Consider the following 9,021-nt stretch of genomic DNA (forward strand, 5'->3'; position numbering starts at 1 on the left):
GCACTTTGGTTACAATTAACAATTATTGCAATTAACAGATGAGGTGCTTGGTTTTGTTTACTTAATTGCATTTCTGAAGAGGATGAACGCGTCTTGTAATTTCCATAAAACCATTAAGTCCCTCCACCATCTGTTACTGCGGGAGAAATGCAAGAACACAATTGGGGGATGTTGTTGTTTTTTTTGTTTTTTCCATCATGTAAGTGCAGTATCTGTTTCCTCGGATTTGTGTGCGTATGGCAGGGAGACGCTTCACATGAATTGTGCTACAGCAACAGCACATTTGTCAGATGTAAATTGATACATTACCTCACGGTCTCGCTATCTCACAATTTTGAATATCAGGCCGCCGTCTCGCTCTTTGTATGAATGTCCTGCCTCCACTAACAAGCTTTTAGGATCAATCGAAACAAATTAACGTTGCGCGCCGCCAAACAGGGTGAGCCCCAAATGAGGTCAGACGCGCTCATGCCAATCTCACCGGCCAGTGTTTACTCATGAACCACTATCATCAGAACCATTTTCAGCATAAATTTGGAAGTGGCTGCATATGATAGAAGTAATCTTGGCCAGTTAGCCAGCGGGAGAGGCAGGAGGAGAATATAAACATACCGTTGAAACTGTTTTTGAGACAGTGGAACGGCCTCCACTCGAGAAAAACTAAGAGAAACACTTAGATGCAATTTAATTCATGTTCTAATCACGAAATCCCTCTGAAACCTTTGTGGTTGGTTTGAATAACCACCGTCTTCCTCTTTCTCCATCTCACTCTCACACACGCGCGCGCGCGTATGGTTCAGTTTCATGGCTCACGTGTTGCAGTATACATTTCAGGTGATGGAGCGGACAGCTCCAGCCCAAGAAAGAAACCACGCATCACATATTTGCCCAGGGAAATCAGCTCTGGTCCAATCAATTTAGACATTTGTGTGTGTGTGTGTGAGTGAGTCTGTGTGTGTTTACGTCAGCAGTGCAAACCTTTACTGCCGGAGCTGCACAGGGCGCTGGGAGCTCATTGAATAAGCAGATCCAATGATGTCAATCGTCGCCTGATTCAGTCTGAGCGACTTGATGCTCGCAGAGAACGTCCTGGAAGGTGGGAGAAAAAGCACACAGGTGGAAATGTCAACTAGGAAATAATGGAAGAGAGACAAACGGAAAGTGGGCTCAGTCAATTAAACAGCAGAACTATTAAAGCAAGTAAGAAATGTGAACTCTTTAACTCGCACTCAACACTCTCGTCCGTTCACAAGAGACACAAAAATCTCTAGTAAGCAGAGGAAACATGTCGTCGTTACTGAAAACACGACTACTTCGAACCATACGGAAAAATAAAAAATCAATCACAGTTGCTGGTTGCCTGTTAAACATCTGCGGCACACATCTGTCTGCTTTGATGACAAACGGCAGAACTGTACAGAACATGCACATACTGCTCATTCAAAAACACAAACACACTGGGACACACTGACTTTCTTGTGAATGTGAATGTTGCTGCTGCACACTGTGACTCTATTCCTGCATCCCCTTCATCATTGTGAAATACAATAAAAAGGTTGTGGTGGATATTTATGTTACGATGGTCCGGCGAGCTCAATCCCACTGGAATTTAAGAAGTCACATAAGTATAAAAGACAAAATGAGGCCAACAAGCTGCTGGCTCCAGCTTTATTAAGTTTCAAGTTATAATCCTAAAAAACCATGGTTCTTGTGGTAAATACTACTATTGCTGTCACTGGTACAATTACAGTCTCACATTTTACTGTGTGCGCTTTACAGCTAAAGCCACTTAGTAGCGCAGTTGAGGAAATGTTCCATTTGAATTAGCAGCAGCATAACACATAGCCTATACGAAATATGCATAATAAATAACGCCGCACCATTTCACGTGACTCCCTCGTGCTCGTCAAGGCGATTTTAAATCCAGTGCTTGGGTGGTGAAGTATGAAGCCGTAGACGGCCAAAGGGACACAACAATCCCTGGGTTTGGTTCGACTAGAAAGACGACGTTGTTGAAGCAGGACCAAAAAATGCAGGTTATGGGGGGAAAAGGAATATTTAAAGGGAAAATAACAAAAGCTGACTTCCAGACTTTGAAAGGGGAAAAATAAAGACAAATCTCAAACTCCGATAATCCAAAACTTAAACACGGGAACGTGGACAGAGAGCGCTGTGCTGACACATACTAAGCATGAGGAAACAGACGATCCGACAAGAACAACGTGAGGCACAAAGACTATATCCAAGAGGGCACAGGTAACGGGCCACAGGTGAGACACATTAGGAACACGTGCAGACCATCAAGGGGAAACACAAGACAGGTGAAGTAACAGGAAATCAGACACAGGAGCGCAGGAAGTGGTTTACAAAATAAAACAGGAAATACAAAGAGAGTAATCACAAGGAAGTAACTTTGCATCAGCAGAGACACACAGGGAGGGAATCACATGAATCATAAACAATAAAGTCCATCATGCAACAAAAGTCTATAAAGAGTTCACTGGAGGTCTTGGTCCTTGCGGACCACGACATGACCTCCATTAACAGCCTATAGGGGCAAACTTTTGTAAGGATGGGTCTCTCCTGTAACCCCCTTCAGTTGTTCCACCACATGGGGAGAGCGAAGCAGCGTGTCTGAACCCAAAATTCCAAAAAGACCTCCTTCACCGTTAATGATGACGTGTCGTCTCAAAGTCTTTGAGCTGTAAATGCAGATCCTATTAATTTACCGAGCGAGACTTGGATGAGACTGCGGTAAGTGACAGTACCCGCTATCCGGTGCTTTTTCTCCCTCTTACGCCATGATCACCGTTTTAAAGGGTACCACCCACCCGGCCGTACACCTACACACACAAGCAAAAATATCAATAAATTATATTTCTACATCTTAACTTAAATGCGGCTCCTTCGCAGCCCGTTGACATTTGTACAAACGCTAATTACTACAAATACAGCCTTGGACCAACAGCATGTCACGCCATTCACATGTTTAGATAAGGGCAGTCTAATAATCTAATATAATTTCTTATTAAATATTTGCGACTAACTTGTGAAAGAACAAAGCATTTTCAAAGGTTTCTAAGAACAACTGCCGTAAAGGGATGTGGACGAACATGCGCCATTTTTTTCAGAGGGACTGATGAGAGCAATGGCAATTGAGAGATTGCACTGAGTTCGAGATGCTGAAGGAGCAGAGGCTAGTACCAGGACACGACGTCATGACTTCAATACATTAAAAAGGCAAGGATTTTTAAGGATTAGAACTTTAATCGCAGTGGCATTTAACTCTTGACAAGAAAGCGAATGAGTGCGTTTCCCGAAATGTCAAAGTATTCCCTGAAAATAAAACAATAACACACAGTCTTTTAATACCGTTTGAATTATTTAGAGTTGAAACCAATTGAGCTCCACCGCGAAATGCTGAAGGGGCCACGGCTTCAGCTGTGGGACTTGTTTGAAACAAACGGGACAAAAATAGCGGCTCAATTCTCATAAAGTCGCAGGGAATAAGGCCCCGCCAAGGTTCGCGAAGGTCAGCTCACCGCTCGGGCCACTGAGAAATCAATTTCCTTTTGAGCTAAAATGTCCCTTGTGTTTCATTGACCCATATCTTTTAAGTCGCCATTCTCCGGTCACCAGCGAGTGTCTTGGTGCCGAAAAATGGAGAGAAACAATGAGCCGCTGAGTTGAGCCGGAGGGGTGTGTAGCCTATACAGTATTCATGGATCCATGAGTGTGATGGAACCGGATTACCTGCATATGCTGTTGGCGTCAGTGTGAATATTGCATGTGCACATTCGCAGTATGAGCTGCATGCTTGAGTCTTTCCCATGTGGATTTCTCTCTCTCCTTTGTGTGTGTGTGTGTGTGTGTGTGTGTGTGTGTGTGTGTGTGTGTGTTGGTGGGTGTGCGTGCATGTGTGTGTGTGTGTGTGGGTGTGTGTGTGTCAGAGTGCTGAATTTGTGCCTTGCTTTGAAGGACAGGGAGGGAGGGAGGGATTGGAAGCCAATCTGTTCCTCTGCAGATTAACTCTCTCATTCCAGACCCCTCGCTCCTCCAAAACACCCACTATCTCAAGTGTCCGTCTTCCTTCCCACCTCTGCCTCCTTCTCCTCCTCCTCCATCACACTCTACAGTTCCTCCCTTATTCCTTCTGTATTCCCTCTGTCCCTCTTGCTCTCCGTCACTCAGGTCACCTGCACGGGGCTCCTGTGCGTACCTGTGTGGGAGCACGCTGAATCTGGGGTCGCTGAGGCGGTGCGTAGAGATCCAGCCCCACTTGGAGTGTGTCTAGCTTCGGCTTCAAAGGCTTTCTCTCTCCTCAGGAAGGGGCATTGTGAGAGAGACAATGAAGGGGGTAGACGGCAGCCGAGGCCGCGAGCTGAGAAAAGAGGGAGACGTGCACTGCATTCGGCCCAGGTCGCCGGGACAAAAGGCACCAACTTTTCACGCCATTCACTGAGTGGAAGTCAACAGGAGAGAAGGGAACACTGTTCCCTGTCCAATTAGCGGAGCATCCAGCAGCTTCCAGTCTATTCGGTGTGTGTGCAGCAAGAGGCTGAGAGAGAGAGAGAGAGAGAGAGAGAGAGAGAGAGAGATTATAGAAAAAAGAAATACAGAGAGAGAGAGAATGAGGACATGTGAAGGAAATGAACAACTCACCTTCGAGACCGCTGGGAACCCGGCCTCCCTCCCTGCGGGGCTACAACAACGGGAGGGAGAAGTGAGACAGAAAGAGACGGGTGAAACACGACTAGAGCAACGCTGGCTGGAAGTGAAGGTGGCGGCGGATGAAGAGAGAAAGAAAACCCTGCAGGATTCAGCTTCCTCTCCCACACATTTCTCTGTTTTAAGTTTGGAGTCCATCCCTCTGTAATTGGATTCTGTGCTGAATACACCAAAAGGTAAAGAGAGAGGAAGACAGAGGGGGCCTGGACAGGTTTGGGGTCGGGGGGGAGGTGCTGCAGATGGTGCAGGGGTTGGATGTGGGAAGTCGAGACGAGGTGTAGGGAAACAGCGAGGGTGCTCGCACTCTGCACGCTTTCATTAACAGTCTAAATGCTAATGAATAAGTTCTCGGCTTTGAAGATGCAGCTACGTTAAATATGCATGGGTTAGCGTGGGGGAAAAAAGGAGTGAAAGAGGAAGGGCGAGGAGAGATACAGTAAAGATGGAAGGGTGGGAAAGAAGGTGGAGAGGAAAAGAAGCTGGTCTAGTCCTGTCTCCTTCTCTTATACTTCCTTATATGCTTTCCTTCCTCTCTTCTCAGATCCTCTCCTTCCCCTTAGTATCTCTCCTCTCCTCTTTTCCTCAGCGGCCCTCTCCTTTCCCTTCCTTTCATCCCCGCTTTTTTGCCTCTCCCCTAATGGGACATGATCGCTTTGTCAGCGTCCATGTGTAAACCCAAAACAAACCTTCTGGAAAAACGTTCGGAGGGGAAACTGATGATCTCCGAATCGCCGCCTTAATTGTCGCAAATAAAAAGTTAGCGTGACTCCTTCTAGTGTTCTTGTCCGCGCTCTTCCCTGTAGGGACAGATGCAGAGTCAGTCATTAGTGTGAAGTCAAAAGACATTAAGCCACGCTGCTTGCAGTGCGGTAATGACCCGGCAGTTTGAAGCCACGACAACAGCAACTAGGGACAAATCTCAGCGGAGAACAGAATCATTTTCTTCCTCCCCCACAGGAAGGAAAGAGTAGTGTTTGGCTTAGGGAAGCCCTAGACAAATACATCACACACATTTGTTTACCAACACTGGGAAAAATAGTAAATATATATAGACACTGTACGTACCATTATCTCCATTTTTTGAGGCCTCTCATTTAATGGTTTCCTGTGATGTTTGAACTCTGCAGCACAAATTGAATAAATGCATATATAATGTCAGTTAATTGATCATTACAGTATGCTGGTCGTTAACATGTTAATGGTTTTTCATTAATACCTCAGCGAAAGTGATAGGGGGGGATGGAGGAGCTTCCTCATTTTGATTTTCTAATTAATATGCATGAGCAGACCTCTGTGAGTGAGATGATATGAAGACACATTATCGGAGCTGAGCGGAGGTGATGAAGCTATCTGATGACTTGGCTTTAATGGTCTCACCACGGATGCAGGGGATCGGTGTAAAGTGTTCCGAGCTTCTTTCTTTGCATATTGTTGATAATACTAGACGTTGTAGGGAGGTTCAATGTTTGCCCCTTTTCCAGCTCCCATTAGCCTTCCTGTACATTGTCCCATAAATCTTCATTCAGGAATAGTAAAGAAGATGGTTTTCAACTTTTTATATCCGCCTGGAGATTGAATCTAAAATGTTCACACAAGAGTTATTAAAAAGACCGACAAGCTCATATACTGCGAGGGCATTTTCTTTTTTGAGCTGGAATTAAATGATGTATTAGAGGTGGTAAAAGACATGAGTAGAAGCGAAGAACGGTGAGTGAATCGGGGTTAAATTTAAAGAATCTACAAGTTTGATAAAAATCAAGAGTAAATGACCTGGAAGAGGGTCAATAAACATGAATCCCAACAATCACCAACAGTAATGACTCTGTCAATTTGAGACATAATGACTGATCTGAAAACACCTAAAACTAAAGGTGAGCTTAGGGGGACATTAAATAAAAAACACATAAGAGAGGAAATGTATTACTGAAAATAAAGCTGAATCTCTAAGGAGGAGAGTCAGTGGATAGACTGGGGCACAGCTAAACGCATTTCTGTAAGGCCACCGCCTCGGTCCTGTCATTCAAGGCTGGAGGAAAAATACATATTTTTAGGGAGAAAAGATTTGATAATATGGGGTTTAACCCCGACTCTGTGATATATGTGTTATTTGTGATAAAACCCTGCGGATAAAATACTTGTTGGCTAGAAATCGAACATTGATTTAGCAGAAGTGAGCTGATTATTGGCTGGGGGTTGAGTAAGTGGTTTTAACTGTGATGTGATTGTTTCTGTGTGGACTGTGGGTGGGTTTTTTGCTTCTGGCTAAACCTAAGGCTTCGGGGCTTCGGACATTGCCATGGTAATTGATGTCCAAATCAATATACGAATGCTTCGTGTTGGTGATAGTTTTGTGCTTGCACAAGCAATGACCGTGTGACAGGCTTACAGGTTCAAACTAAGACTGCAAGATATAAAAAAAAATCAAGTCTGGAGTAAACTAAACATTTTGGGGAAATGACCCACAGAAGGGTGCAAGTAACAACTGCTAAAATGTCTTTTTTTTTCCTGTTATGACTGACGTAGGCACGAGGATAATTCTCAGTGAAGATACAAAGTCACAAAAAATAGTATTTGAAACAGCCCTAGTTTTTGAAGGACATACCGCTGTTTAGTGATCCTGACAAGAATGAATAAATGAACAGTAGAAACAGTATGGGGGGGGGGGCAAAAGCAGAATCAGCATTAATCTTATAACCGGCAGGACCAACATTGTGTGAAACAGTCTTGCAGGGGAAACTACTAACTGACTATCTATTAAAATGAATATGGTTTCAAATCAACTGTCCTTTTTCTCTCCTGTTAGGATGCAATGTGTTTGAACAGGTCCCACTTGGTCCAGTGGTATTCAAAGGGATTAATAAAACCAAGTTCAGGGGCAGTATAAAAATACAGCTAAAACATGGTCATGTTTTGGCTCTGGCCTCCCCAGCCTTTCAACTGTGGAGGCCAGAGCCTTGAGTTCGTAGTGCAGCTCGGTAGATTGCCAAGACATGATGTCTTTGGTGCCAGTGTGCACTATCAATGTGGACAGATGGATGGATGTCGAGGAGAGCTGGAATTAGTTCAATCAATTCGGCTGTTTTCATTGCTGTGAGACAGTTTGTGATCGCACCGGGGACCAGGAGATACAAAGGAAGGAAAGTCTGCGGACACGGTGAAACTGGCGGTTGTGGCTCTTTCTGAAGGCAGACCACACACAATTCACCCTGTTGTGAGGTGTGTGATAGATGAAGCTGGACCCAAACGAAGAATGCATGAAGTAAAACGGTACATTTAATAAGAGGAGGGGGGGGGGGGAAGCTAAATCTAACTTAGATAATCCACATGAGGAATCAAAAAGATCAAAAACACAAGGCGAAAAACTGAACAGAACCTCAAGGCAAAACTGCAGTGCAAAAATAGCAGGAACAGATCAGGAACATCACAGAACAGAAACTGAAGAAAGAAGGAAGATTTGACAAAGACAAAAAGGAAGCACAGACACGATAAACACAAGAGGAGTGGAGACAATTGCACCAGGTGAAACACACCCGGGTCGGGGCAGACAATCACAGACGCAGGAAACACAAATTGGCAGGAAGTGAAAAAAGCACGACAACAAAGTTAAACAGAAAATACAATGCTCAAAAAGTCACAAACATGAGGGAAGACAAGAGACAGGGAACATGACTTGAATGTCAAAATAAAACAGGAACCAACTATGAGGGATCAAGAAAGTAACTTAACACAGACACACATTGAATAGTAAACCATCAATAATTCCACAAAGAACAACAAAAAATCTATAGAGAGTTCGCAAGGTGTTCAAGAGGAGAAGAGTAGCTCCGGGGGAAGCTCAGCCAACAACGCTGGCATCATCCGCAGAAATATAGTAATATATTTTGTTGTTTTCTATAATTTCAGCTAATGGGATCATGTAGAACAGAGGAGGCCCAAAAATGGGTCCTTGGGGTACTCCACACTGTTTCTGTGCGCTCAGATGTAATTACAAATTCATACAGTGCTCCCTGTGTTTCAAATAGGATTCAAAACAGCTCAGCACTGTGCCAGAAAGTCTTACGCGGTTTTACAGTCTGTCTGGTAGTATGTTGTAAGAATGGGGCGGGAGAGGGGGAATGGGGAAGAAAGGAAGGAAGAAAAGACAAGGTTTTGTCAGAAACTGGCATGATTTTGGGACATATGGTACCACAAAGCTGGTTAGGTGCTGAAATATGCTGATGGCAAGCTCGAGTGCCAGAGAATCCAGGGAAGTTGGATAAAAGGTTTAAAAGTTGAGCAGAATTTGCATACGTG

General features: G+C 44.3%; 1 protein-coding gene across 1 annotated transcript in view; it reads right to left on the reverse strand.

Moving 5' to 3' along the window:
- gria1a (glutamate receptor, ionotropic, AMPA 1a) overlaps positions 1–4,865 on the reverse strand; it is a 72,202-nt gene extending 67,337 nt beyond the window's left edge. Inside the window, 3 exon segments of the mRNA XM_035649781.2 lie at positions 979–1,089; positions 4,220–4,558; positions 4,663–4,865. The gene's annotated coding sequence lies outside the window, so the exon portion shown is untranslated.
- Between the last annotated feature and the right edge of the window lie 4,156 nt (positions 4,866–9,021).

This window comes from Scophthalmus maximus, chromosome 9, assembly GCF_022379125.1.
Source record: "Scophthalmus maximus strain ysfricsl-2021 chromosome 9, ASM2237912v1, whole genome shotgun sequence".
Taxonomy (NCBI): Eukaryota; Metazoa; Chordata; class Actinopteri; order Pleuronectiformes; family Scophthalmidae; genus Scophthalmus; species Scophthalmus maximus.